Below are 4,823 nucleotides of genomic sequence, written 5' to 3'. Positions count from 1 at the left end.
CTGATTGTTTTTCGGAAAAATGCAGTTTTTACTTGGCACAAGATGTGCAAGATGGACTACTTACTGCACTGGCTGAATTAATAAGGAAGCCGCATAAAAGAACAAAAGGCGAGCTCTTCAGACATGCAGTGATTTTTCCTGATTGTGCTCCTATAAACATGATGTCATCACATCAATGGTCGAGCATGGTGTGTATTGTGCCTATTATTTATGCTTCTGAATGGAACCAGGGTGATAACCAGATATAACTTTACAATTTATGAAGGTGAAATGAGCTTCTTTATTTTTTTTTCTGGGTTTCTTGTATCTTTTTCTCAGTTTTCCTTATCCCCCCTGCTCCTAGTCTTGCTCAACAGTAATACCAACACTGTCCACAAGGTGGCACACTAATATCTGTCTCATTCTCAATCTGAGGGACATATATTGACCTAGATGACAGGAGCTGTTGCAGTGCAAGTGCACACATATAAATACATGCTGCAGTTGACTTAGACGAATTAAAATGTGGGAACTTTTTTTTTTTTTTAGTATTTTCTAAATAGAATACTAGTCCTATGGCCCAAAATTACAAAGACTGCTACCTGTTGAACATGTTCAGAAACCTGTTGAAATCCCAGCAACAGTAATAGTTTATGATCTAGAATAAACTCACTGAGAACTATTTGTACGCACAGGTGCTCTATGTTGCTCTTTTAACACTGTGCTTCCATTTTGTCAGAGGCACTAATCTCACTGCACTAGAGGTCGGTGTAACATTTCTGTTTTGAATAGTTTAGCTGTGAAAGTGCTTGATATGTTATTAGACGTTTGCATCAGAAGTGGGAAAAAAAGATGACGTGGTGTAATAATACAAAACTAAGAGCAAAGTGTATTTTCACAAATATAATTTGCATAATATATACCATTGAATGTCTGAAATGCAAAGCAAGTGTGGAGTATGAATATTACCAGAAATTACATATAAATACAGATGAAGTTAAAGGTCTTTGTGTGGGGAAATAAGAGTATAATATCTACCCCAAAATATTATGCACTTTGCTGCCCACTAGTCATATTGCATTTACTGTATCTGTGTGTTGCCCGAAATACTGATTGTCTGAGGGTTTTGTGTTTTCTCAGCTGATGAAATCTCTTCTGCACAAAGGCTGCTTTAGGCCAAGTGTTTGAGTCTGCTTCCCCTGATGATGTGTGGTATCTGTGTGTTGCTCTTTACAAAATAACAATCTAATTATATTTTGTTCTGAGTATGCTTTTTTTTATATTAAAATGAATAAAATAAAACTAGTACAAGTTTTGTTTGGGGTTTCGATAACTTTTACATGTAGCCAGTAGTGGAAAGAGTAGTGAAATCTTGTGCTCTAGTAAAAGTAGTAATACCACAGTGTAAAAATAATGTTACAAGTAGAAGTACTACATCCAAAATTGTACTTAAGTAAAAGTACCAAAGTATTGGCATTGAGATATATTCATAAAGCAAAAGTATTCATCATTATGCAGAATGAGCCATTTCAGATTCATATTTATCTTATTACTGGCTTATAATTAGTGATGCATTACTATGTTAATCTCTTTCATGTTGCAGCTGGTAAAGGTTGAGCTAATTTCAGCTATTTTATATACTGTTGAGTAGATTAATATATAATACATGACATTTCATTAGTGGGTTGATATTTTGGTATTAATAATCCAAATCTGTAAAGTAACCAGTAATGAAAGTTACCAAATAAATGTAGTGGAGTAAAAAGCACAAATATTGGCCTCCAAACTGAAGTGGAATAGATATATAAAGTAGCATGAAAATATTGATTAATCCACTGATCACCTGATTGACCGATTAGTTGTATGGTCCATAAAATGTCAGAATATTGCAAAAAATGTTGATCACTGTTTGCCAGAGCCCTAGGTGATTTCCTCAGATGTCTTGTTTAGTCCACACGACCCAAAGATATTCAGTTTACTGTCATAAAATAGCTTAAAACAAACAATTAATCAGTTCTGAAAATAGTTGGGGATTAGTGTGAATTAAATCTCGTTCATTTACATTGTAAAATTTGCAAGACAAGTTACGTCAGCTGTATTTATGTAGCCCAAAATTACAAATCACAAATCTGCTTTACAATTTGTTCAGAATGCAACAACATCTGTTCTTGGATCCTCAATTTGTATGAGGAGAAATATGGATAACTGACTGCAAATAAAGTTATATATGTCAAGAACTGATGCTGAGGAGTCATGCAAGAGTCAATAGTCAAAAACGTATAAAACAACCAAAGTGTTTTTTCTATCAAGGGCGTGCGCGCTCCCGTCTGACCGTGAACGCGATCTTCGTGCGCGTTCCCGATTGAAGGCGAATGCGGTAGCCTACGAAAAAACAAGCAGGCAGTGCTGGAGAGGCAAGACGGGCACAGTTTACCTCCACATCACAAGATCATATTTTGGAGCGGAAATTTCACGCCCTGTCGGGTCGTGTTATCGCTGGAGACGGCTGAGGATATCCACGGGGAGAAACAATAGGGTGAGTTCAGCTAGTTTTCAGCCGTGGAGCCGGTCAGAGTCGAAGGAATCTGGCGTTAGGTGGGGAAAATGACGATGTGGCTGTAATTTTTGCACCTCCTTTTTATGTCTCAAAATGGCGGATAGGCCGCTTGGACTGGAGCAGCAGGTACCTTGTCAGCGGAGTTTGATAAGCAGTATTGTGTACTTACATAAGAAAAGTCGCTCAGCGTCAGTTAACTGTGTGAGTTAATTGCAGTTAATTGAGCTTAAGTGCATATCATGAGCCTGTGGTTGTCATTAGAGTGAACGTACCAGCTAACTTTCTGACTGCATCGCCGGGAAGCTAATTTTCCTTTCCTAGGACGACGATAGAATGTCCCGCCCTACCCTGCCTCTGATTGGCCAGTATCTGTTGGCTTCGTAAGGCACTAGGAGTGGTGATTGGTTGAGTAAGGGTAAGAATATCACCGTCAGCCAATCAAGGGAGGAGTAGGGCGGGTCATTCCTTCGCCATCCTAGAAAGAGAAATCTGCCTGCCGAAGAGCTAACTTAGCTAACGTTAACTTTAGCTAATATTAGCAGGCGTTAACGGGCCATAGATAACGTTAAGCTATCGGCTGACACTGTCGTCAGGTTGACCAACATCGTTAGCGACCATAGCCAGAAAAAAATGATAGTTTGTGAGGTAACGTATGACAAGGCTAACGTAAATTACATCTGCGTTTGGTGTGCGTCCCAAGTTAGTAATAACCAGTAATTAGCATAGTTTGAAGCAGCGTTAGTGCCTGCTTAAAAAAATCGTCAACAAAATCAAATGTAGGTCACACGACGTTAACTTAACTGCTGTTGCAGTTGATTCGTTTGAACATTTAATTGCTATCACCGTGTAGATATTTTGCTATAAATCGGCGCGTCATTGCTGCATCTCGTGGTAGAATTTGTAAAGGGCGTAAGGGATATTCGTCATTTGGTTCGGGTTGTGTATTGGTTGTGCAAAAATCATTGCAGTTGAACATCTGATCATCTTGTTGCAGCTTTCTATCATGCATTGCTCTTGATTGTATTTGCTCTGTTGTTTGTCGCTGTCATACTGGTGGATGCTGGCTGATGGCTGCTGCCATGCTCAGCTGAAGCCCTCATCATCTCTCTGCTTCATGCGGGTTGTTGGCACAGTGTTGGAAAATCAGGGTGGAGCACGTCGGAAGAGTTTGTATGTACTGCGTCTGTCTACTCAGTATTCAAGTGTGTGCCCTGTCGTTTTCCAGTCTGCACTTTTTCTCTCTCATGTCGATGTATGATTGAGTGATTCATGTTGCGAACTGGGATGGACGCAAATCATCGCGATGGTGGCTCACAAGGTTGTGGGCTGATTCCTACAAGCTGTTAGTGTCCCTTGTAATTTTGAGCAATCGCGATAGCGGATATAAAGTGGTGACTAAAGCCAGGATCCTTTGCTGATTTACTTTTCTCAGCCACACCTGTAAAGACCGCGGTGCAGCTAATCAGCACGAATTACTGGATATTGGTGAAACTGTTTTGTTTTTGCTGCGTGCTTTCCTCTCAGGTAAGAGTATTAGTATGCTTTAGTCTGACTGACTTGTACTTACACAAATGCAACCATTCTGAAGAGGAATGCGATCCCCATTTCAGCGTGTTATTATTTTGACAGCGATAATCTTAGCAGATCTTGCTTTTGTGAATCTAGTTATACTGTTCAAACAAATTAGGCTAACTACTTAATTGACTCTATTCAAGCAGCACTGATGCAGGTTTGATTCTTGAAATCTTGTGTGAAAATGCTATAAATTTTTAATATATAATAGAGCTGCAACAATTAGTCGATTGGGGGAAAAATAGTTGGCAACTATTTTGATAACTGATTGGTACAGTCATTTTTCAAGCAAAAATGTCAAACATGCTGGTTCAAGGTCCTTAAATGTAAGGATTTGGTGGTTTTTTGTGGTTTTCATTTATGATAAATGAAGAGTATTTGGGGTTTGGATTTCTGGTTGCACAAAAGAAGAAATTTGAAGGCATCACTTTGGACTCTGGGAAATAATGATGAGCAGGTTTCATGTTTTTGACATTTTATAGACTAATAAATTAATTGTGAAAATAAAAGTCAGATTAATCATCAGTAAAAAAAACGATTGTTAGTTGCAGTCCTGATATGTAATGTAATCATTTCATGTCAGAAAAGTCTAATTTAGACAGACCATGATGTTGAAATGGCTCAAAGTTCAAGCTACAGTGCACGGTACATGAAACAGATTGACAGTATGTATTGCTGGGCAAAGTTTCTGTTAGAGTATTTGGAAAAAAGAGCT

This window comes from Lutjanus erythropterus, chromosome 4, assembly GCF_056507025.1.
Source record: "Lutjanus erythropterus isolate fLutEry1 chromosome 4, fLutEry1.hap2, whole genome shotgun sequence".
NCBI lineage: Eukaryota > Metazoa > Chordata > Actinopteri > Lutjaniformes > Lutjanidae > Lutjanus > Lutjanus erythropterus.
Note: the sequence above shows the minus strand (reverse complement) of the source record.